Source organism: Vigna unguiculata, chromosome 10 (assembly GCF_004118075.2).
Source record: "Vigna unguiculata cultivar IT97K-499-35 chromosome 10, ASM411807v1, whole genome shotgun sequence".
NCBI lineage: Eukaryota > Viridiplantae > Streptophyta > Magnoliopsida > Fabales > Fabaceae > Vigna > Vigna unguiculata.
In genome coordinates this window covers 19,455,198-19,464,897 of record NC_040288.1, presented here as the reverse complement: position 1 = coordinate 19,464,897, position 9,700 = coordinate 19,455,198, and the positions used below count along the sequence as shown (strand labels likewise).

At 32.1% G+C, this 9,700-nt stretch overlaps 1 non-coding gene across 1 annotated transcript; it reads left to right on the top strand.

Annotated features, from left to right (window-relative positions):
• The first annotated feature begins 306 nt into the window (after positions 1-306).
• Positions 307-403, top strand: LOC114168001. Its single transcript, XR_003600599.1, has one exon. It is a non-coding gene; the product is annotated as a small nucleolar RNA snoR69Y (small nucleolar RNA).
• The last annotated feature ends 9,297 nt before the right edge of the window (positions 404-9,700 follow it).

Below are 9,700 nucleotides of genomic sequence, written 5' to 3'. Positions count from 1 at the left end.
ATTGATAGGAACATTTGGGAGGTGATTCAGTGGAAACAGCCAGACATTGCGAGGGGCGAAGGGGTTTAGTTCGTGATTCCGTTCACACCAGATGGATTTGTGAAGGTCCAGGTAAGTGATTGAAACCCCATTTATTGTATTGTTGAATAAAAGTGATAAACCCATATTGGCTGAGTAATTTTTCTATATCGGGTTCCCAGTTAGGTCGTTGCGATTAAGCATTTTTAGTGAGCTGAAATCTTGAACTATAAATTATTTGATTTTTGAGCTGTATTTTTAGTTTTGTTCTCTCATGCTTTTTTCTTTGTGGTCAGTGACGATAAATGTGATCCTAAATCATTATGAGACCTTCACCATTGCAAGGTCTGAGAATAGAATTTTCCACATTTTTCTGAGCCACTTTCTCCCATAAGCAGTACAATTTTTATTTTTTCTGTTTGATTACCTTAGTTATGATGTTTTTAGAAGTAGTTAAGAAAGTTTCATTTGATCCTTACTGTGAAATTGCTCTTCATTGTTTTTGTATTATGCTCTTTTGTGTTAATTCAGTGCAGATCTGTTTTTACCTTAAGTCGTTTACTGAATTTTAAATTTGACATCATAACCTTAGAATTCCCTAATGTTTAATGGATTGATGGAGATTTCTTGCTTGTACACGAGAAAGGTTCCCGATGGTGTTTTATCTCATTTTACCATTCTAATTGTGATTATAGATGATTGATATTTTCAGTTGATTTACTAAGGAAACCAGTGTATTTCACCGATACTTTTCAATATTGATATTCAAGTTTACAGGACTTTAAAGACCTTGTATTATTTTTTGAACTAGATTTGGAAAGGTTGATGGTGAATGTTTGACTTTTGATTAGTTGGTTGTTGGACAGAACATGGTATGCTTAGAGGCCTGTTGTAGGTGTACGTGAGTGAGTGTAACTAATTTACTTTACATCCACCATTTCTTTGAATCCTGCACATAAGCTAGTATATATATATATATATATATATTTATAGTTGTTGATATTAGACTTGGACAGTTTGTCCCATGTTACTATTAAGGATTTGGCCAATGTTACTTGTTGTTGAATGTATACATGTTTTTATAATATGATATACAATAATTGCATCAGCTAGTATATCCCTAAACTAATTTTACATAGTACAAATAGAAGGGTGTGAGTTCATGTGCATACATATTTCTACCTGTTCCATAGTATACCTGGTTGCATGCCATTACCATATTTTAGGGGCTTATTGGTTAATGAAATTAAAGCTTCCCCTTTCTATAAGGCTAAAGTAGTTTTACTTTTTAAATGACCTAAATGACTTGACAATACTTGCTGTTAAACAAAATAATGTCAACTAAGAGAAATCTTTTTCACATGTCTTCTATAACTCTTTTTTTTAGGGTGATTATTTGTGGTGACAATGATGCATTACTATTGGAAGATTATTGGATAATGTTTGATGTGCAGGTGATCCCAAAAGGATTAAAGATTCAAGGTTTTCACATTATGTTTCACTCTACTTCTCACATTGGAATTTAGGATGTGTATGGAGAAAGGTTTTGCATTATTTAATTTGCAAGGATTGTCGTCGGCTAAGTCCACGCTATCCGACGCCAATGATTTAAATTTTCAATATCTTATGTCGGCTAAGTCCACGTTACACTCACGCCAATTCGTTTAATATTGAACAATTCCCTCCATTTGCGTCGTATAAACCAACGAAAACCGTTTTAAATATTATATTTTATTTCAATTATGCGTAGGCTTAGCCGACATGCGTAGGTTTAGCTGACGCATAACAAATAATTATTATATTCTCACTAGTGCAGAATTTCCTTTTTACCTCGCCTTATATGCCTCGGTTGGCCAGGAACCGAAGCATATAATGGCGCGGTGGCATTTTTGCAATTTCAGCCAAGTTTTATGCCTCGGTTCAGCTAACACCCGAAGCCAAAGACAACTATAGGCCTCGGTTCGCGTAAAACTGGTGCCAAAGAGTGTTATAGGCCTCGGTCCAACAAGACCCGAAGCCAAAAAGGGTCTGCATTTTTAAAAAACTGAAGTAGTCATTAGGTGTTTGGCCTCGGTCCAACAAGACCCGGTGCCAAAAAGGGGTATATGGCTTCGGTTGTTAGAGGAACCGAAGCCATAGAGTTTATTTAGGGTTTCAATTTCGCCAACCCTTCTACTTCCCCGCGCCGCGAATCTGCAACTCCTTCCTCTCTCTCTTCCCGCAACTCCTTCCTTTCTCTCTTCCCGCAACTCCTTCCTCTCTCTCTTCCCGCAACTCCTTCCTCCCTCTCTTCCCGCAACTCCTTCCTCCCTCTCTTCCCGCAACTGAACCTCGACGAGAGATTTCTTGGAGGCGCACAATGAGGCGAGGGCGGCGGTGGGCGTTGAGCCGCTGCAGTGGAGTGAGCAGGTGGTGCAGTGGAGCCGCTGCAGTGGAGCGAGCAAACCAGCTTTGGGCGCACGGCGGTGACGGCGCGCATGGTGGTGGAGGAGTGGGTGAAGCAGAAGCGACGTGCGTGAAAGCGATTGCGAAACCTGCGACCACCTCTACCAGATCTGTGATTCTAAAACCTGCAAATCAAAAAACCAAATCTGTAAACATTGTCGCGACCCCTGCAGATTCACAAACCACCATTGACAATCGCTGTTGCGGACGAGAACACCTCCATTGCGCGGCTGAGCCACCGTTGACACAATGGCTTCGGTTCACAGTAGAAACGAGGTAGAAGAGTAGTTCTATGGCTTCGGTTCACACCCGAGGCCAAAAGCCATCCCTTTTGGCCTCACCCTAATATGCCTCGGTTCTAGAACCGGGGCAGAATATCAAAAACAACCGGGGCCAAAAGCCCTTTCTGCACTGGTGTCTTTATGCATTTGCGTGGGTCAAGCTGACGATAATCAAGCAGCAAATCTTCGTCCCCAATTGACCGACACAAAGAACCTTTGCATCGGAGGAATTGGCGTGCCCACCTTATGGTCGCTAAACCGACGCCATATTCCAATTATCATCGATTTTGGAATGTTTTCGTCCCTTTTTGGCCGACTCAAAAAGACTACATTCTTGTAGTGATTAATATACTAAAGATTTAAATATTGTCAGTGATAGATAAAAAATAGGAAAGTCTTAAGACAATTCTTCTTTATAGTTTTGTAGAAAGAAAGTTATCATTATCTTCATTTCATTGACTTGTGATGCTAACGAAGAAACCTATTTTAAAACACAATTAATCAAACTAATCAAATTATCTCTATTTTACAACATTTATGGTATAGACAATACCATAAAAGGTCTTAATCTTCGATTGTACTTGATCTCTTTCTTAATCATTTTAACATGCTTATGGAAACATAAACAACACATAGCTATCTTTACCTGTACTTGTAGGAACCCTGGTTCAGTAATACGAAATTATACTTCAATGACTGGCCAAATCTTGAGTTAAAGTAAGTATTTTATGTTGAATGATCAATTTATACCTTGCTTCTTTTAACTTGATGTCATCTTTCTAGCTTTGCCATTTTTTTATTGGATTTCTCCAATTAGGTAATATTTGATATAGCTAAGTGCTTCTCTTTTCCTCAATAAGAATTTGGAGCAAAAAGAATTTTGAAAATATAAATGAGCATTTAAGAAACTGGTCTTACATGGTTAATGATGATTGTTGAAAATTAACAAACTAAAAATAATATTTTATGCTATTTTTTAGGAAAATAAAAGTCATTTGACCGATAGGATTTATCTCCTAATTTGTAGCCACTAGGTGCACAAATTTATTAGTTGTTATATATGCCAACATCTTCGTGCATTTCTATTAAGTTATTTGATTAATTGCTGCATTAAATATACAGCATAGCTTAATAAAATTATGCCCACACAGTTCATATTTCTTTCTTTGTTCCACTCTTTCATAGTTTTATATATTTTTCAAATAATCAACATACATGCAGTTTTGATTTAAATTAACGCTCTGAGCTTCTACTTCAACTTTAAAGTTGCTTTTATGCTCCACAAAGGTTAAAAAACTAATCATACAAATATATTTCTATTAAACTATATGCTTTGCTTGAGGGTGGGTAATAGATTTCAGTTTTAGGATGACTGTTGGGTACAAGATTAGTAGCTCTTGATATATACTTACACACATCTCTATTGTCTTTCTCCAAACAATTATTCAAACATGAGTTAGAAGTAAGAAAAAGGTTTAATTACTCGAATCATACCTATTTTGGTTCGAAAATTTCAAAATGGTACCCGCTTTGAACTTTGCCTCAATTTAGTACCCAATTTTGATTATTGCATCAATGTAGTATACGCCGTTAAGTCTTCACAAACGGCGTTAACTACCTTGTCACGTGTCAGTCTCTGGATTTTTTAATTTTTTTAATTTTTTTTTAATTTTTTTTAAATTTCTTTTTAATTTTTAATTTTTTTTTTAATTTTTTTGAAATTTTTTTTTTTGCCACGTGTCAAATCTTTGATGTGACAGGTGGCAAGGTACCTTGCAAGTGTCATTGTCTTTCTTTCAACTTAGTCCCCATATATGTCTATTTGTTTCAATTTAGTACCCATATATGTTTATTTGTTTTAATTTAGTACCCAATTTATTTGTTTCAATTTTATTCAAATATTTTATTTTTATATGGAGAAATATTGTATCTCTTTTAAGACAAAATTTATTATTTATATAAATGTTATATTGATACTTGTTACTAAAAATGAGTTATAAAATTAAGTATTGAAATTTATATTAAAGTTAATGGTAAAAGTCATGAATAACATATTTGTAAGTCATTTTTAGTAACAAATATAAATATAACATTTATATAAATTATAAATTTAGACTTAAGGGAGACACAATATTTCTCTATTTTGTAAAATAGAGATTCAGACAAAATTGAAACAAATAAATTGGGTACTAAATTGAAACAAATAAACATATATGGGTACTAAATTGAAACAAATAGACACATGTGGGGACTAAGTTGAAATGAAGACAATTACACTTGCAAGGTACCTTGCCACGTGTCACATCAAGGATTTGACACGTGGCAAAAAAAAATTTTTCAAAAAAAATTAAAAATTAAAAAAAAATTAAAAAAAATTAAAAAAAAAATTAAAAAAATTAAAAAATCCAGAGGCTGACACGTGGCAAGGTAGTTAACGTCGTTTGTGAAGACTTAACAGCGGGTACTACACTGATGCAATAATCAAAATTGGGTACTAAATTGAGGCAAAGTTCAAAGCGGGTACCATTTTGAAATTTTCGAACCAAAATGGGTATGATTCGAGTAATTAAGCCTAAGAAAAATGATTTGCAAGAAACCATGATTACTCCTTAGAAGACCTAGATCAATTATACTTTTAGTTTTCAAATAATCCTTTCCAGAAACTCAAAGCTCCACCTAACATCACATCTTTTATTTGGCTGGTTACGGGAATAGAATTATTTCAATTAACAGGTTGCAAGTTTATAGGCCACATACTACTCTTTCCTCTCATATGCAAGTTATGGTAGCTACTTAGGATCCATTCCACATTTGTACTTCCACTGCTCAGCCACTATTTCTGTATGGAATTCCTTGATTTGCCTTCTATTATTTCAGACATAGGCTAAGTCCCTAGATCAATACTTGATAATTAGTTTTCACGATTGTGGTAAACAAAAGGAGAAGCTAGGCCTAAATCTATTTGCTAATATGAAATATAAATTTGGTGCATTTGGTTGGTGAACAATTCTCTAAATTTTAAGGCGGTTAATATGGGAGAACAAATGATTTGGAACAAGTCTAGGCATTAAATGGTTCCTGCTTGGAGTAAATCACACAGCCTTTCGACAGGTTTCTCCAATAGATATTTGGATGAGTTAAAGTTATAAAAGATTATTGTACTTGTATGAGTTTTGTGGTAAATAGAAGTTGGCATATTAAAATTTAGGTTAAAATACCTTTTTTGTTCCAATTTTCGTCAAGTTTTTTCAAATAAGTCCTAATTTTGGTTTGTGTTCAAATAGGTCCCAATTTTCGTCAATTTTGTTCAATTGGGTCTTCTTTTGCTAACACCGTTTAAATCATTAACGGCCATGAACAGTGACTGCCACGTGTCACTTCGTGGTTTTTTTGAATTTTTTTGAATTTTCTTTTAAATTTTTTAAATTTTTTTTAAAATGTACACGTGTCAACCCAGGAGCGTGCCACGTGTCACTTCGTAATTTTTTTGAATTTTTTTTGAATTTTTTTAAAATTTTTTTTTAAAATTTTTTAAATTTTTTTTTAAATGTCCACGTGTCAACCCAGTAACGTGTCACGTGTCAAAGTCAATGTTCTAAATTCAATTTGGTCCCTATATTTGTTATTTTTGTTCAATTAGGTCCCAATTTTTGTTAACATTAACCAATTTGGTCCCTCTCCAAATTAAAACCAAATTTAAATTTTATATTAAAATTCACATTTTTTATTAAATATTTTTATATAATATATTAAAATTCACATCATTATAACTTTGATATAAAAATTAAATTTGGTCACATCTTCAATATGGACCAAATTGGTTAATGTTAATAAAAATTGGGACTTAATTGAAAAAAATAACAAATATAGGGACCAAATTGAATATAGAATATTGACTTTGACATGTGGCGCACTACTGGGTTGACACGTGGACATTTAAAAAACATTCAAAAAAAATTCAAAAGAAATTCAAAAAAAATAAAATAAAAAATTCAAAAAAACCATGAAGTGACATGTGGCACGCTCCTGGATTGACACGTGTACATTTAAAAAAAATTCAAAAAAAATTCAAAAAAATTCAAAAAAACCACGAAGTGACACGTGGCAGTCACTGTTCATGGTTGTTAATGATTTAAATGGTGTTAGCAAAAAAGGACCCAATTGAACAAAATTGACGAAAATTGGGATCTATTTGAACATAAAACCAAAATTAGGACTTATTTGAAAAAATTTGACGAAAATTGGGACAAAAAAAATATTTTAACCTAAAATTTATATTGCACCCTGTTTTATGTCTTACCGCAGGTGTTCGTTCTCTAGCGTTGTACTACATGTGCCACTGTGGGTTCAACACATATAGTATTGCTACTATTCTGATCATGTAATTATTGTTTTACTGATGGAATATAATTTAATGTAATTGTAAATTTACTATCAAACACAACAAAGTTATGAAGTTTTGAAATGCAAACAACGATAATCCTTTTGGCATGAAAGTAATCACCATAACAGTGTGAATGTAGCACACTAGATTTCGAAGGACAGAAAGTACTCGAGGAAAAATCAACACACCAAATATAGGCATCTAAGGTAAAATATAAGTCATTTCTATCAGCTACTACACCTACTAATTGTTCATTGGACCTAAATAATAAGCTAACTTTAGGTATGGCCTACCAAGATTAACATCACATATTCCCAAATTGATGATAGTGACACACAATTCCTTTCTTACACAGACCTCTTTCAAATAAAATTTGGTTTCACGCAAGAAAGAAAGAAAGAAATAAATAAAAAAAAAGGTGGAAGAAGAATAGGACTACAATACATTGGTTTAGTTATAGGTTTGACCAACTTATTTTTGTCCTTATTTAAAGTTTCTATTAAAGAGTCACTCATTTACATGTAGTAATTAATCTTATTATTATATTTATTTCTTCTCTCTTAATTATAATATTATTTCTAGATTGTTTTTGATGTAGGATTGGCTCGGATTTGGAGAAATTTGTGACTCTAACGAATTGGATATGAATGCTAGAACCAACGATGGAAGATACAAGAGGAAGGGGTCATGGTCCCCCAAAACATTTTGAATTTCTTTTTTAAATTATATGTACTTTTTTTAGTTATATGTATTTTTAAAATTTTTAAATTAGGTAGTAGTATATCGAAAATTAATGAAAATTAAATTAGATATATTTTTATTAAGTACAACATTTATTGTTAATAAATAATAAAAATATAAAATCAAATATATTAAATAATTTTTTTTATTAAGATTTTTTTTTCTCCAACAGTCTTTTTGAATTTTTTACTATAATACTCATCTCTCACGATTATCTATTTTCTTTAGTTACAGAAGAAAAATAAAAATTTAGACACAATAATCATTACTGTCATAATTTTTCATATATTCTCTTTCATTCTTGAAGAAAAAAAAAAAGGTAACTCTCTCTTGTCTCTGATAATGAAATATTTATTTAATATTTAACACTATTTTTTATCTCATGACTCTTTTGTATATTCGTATTTTATGAATATAGAAGAAAAAGTAATGTATTATGTGGTTTATCATAGTCAGTTTTTTTTTTTGTGACTTGATTATCATAGGTTTTTGTAATAATTATGTCTCTCAATTTTATTATTAGATTATAATAAATTATTTTTTAGTTTTAAACTTTTTTTAAATAGGTATATTGATGAAAAACAAAAGAATAAATTTCATATTTTAAATGTGATAAAAGAGAAACTACCAGGGAAGATGAAAATATGACAGCATGATTATTCACATTAATAAAATAAAATGAACGCTTTTGTAGACTATTGAATCAATCCATGCTTATTAATAAAATAGAAGATGAATATTTTGCAATATATATATGATTATTTACATTGAAAATAAAAAATAGCTGAAAATTTTAATTATAATTTAATTATTTATGAGTTCAAGAATGTCAAAAAGCGATGAATATTCCTTTATATATGTGTAATTTCTTTTTATAGTTATAGTTATATTAAATTTTGTATTTATTTTTATTGAAGTAGTGCTAGTAATTAAAAATATAAATTTTGAGTATATTGGGAGAAAAATTGGAGGACGATGATTTTGGCAGGTTTGCGGAACATGAGGAAATCACGACTCTTGGAGGAGGTTCCAAGATAAGTGAAAAAGATCTGTTACTTTGAATCATAGATTCAGAGAAAAGGACCAGTAGTTATAAGGAGAACATCGAGACTTGAGAGAAAACTCACTATTTCACAAAAACTCAAATTTGAATACAAAGTGTTTTCACAAGGGCTTATATACTATAGGCCAAAATACTAAAAAGTCCAACACAACTAAAGGTCCGATAAAGCCCAAACAAAAACATTACAAAAAGTTACAAAAATAGTTTTTATTCTACGATCCGAAGCTAATATGAGATATCTTTAAAGGTCCTAGGCATGGTTCCATCAACTACTCTGAAATCCCTGTGACAGTCGCAAACCACACCTCCATCATTGCCTTCGAGTTGAGAAAATTTGACCTTGAATTTTAGCGATTTATTACTTACAAACAAACACCAAAAACGTAAGATGTGAAAGCACACAAAACTAGAATAGTTGAAGGACATAAATAAAAAGTTATCTAAAATGAGATTGGAATCTTGGGAGAGGTGAATCTCTTATTATCAATGTGCTTGGAGATTGTCCACCAGGGTCAAAGACCAACCTGCAAAGCACATCAAATAGTTTCAACACATTTGTTTGCACATCAAATAGTTTCAACACATTTGTTTTATGAACACTGAAACAACAAAGTAGAACACTCAAATGAAGCACAAAAGAGAGAAAAAGAGTCTTGGAATATGTTCACTGCATGATAAACAAACAAGCAAAGTTTCAACTATAGTTTCATTTTGTCCACTCTTGTTTCTTCTTTCTCTATCCTCTCTTCTTCACCCTATTGCTTATAC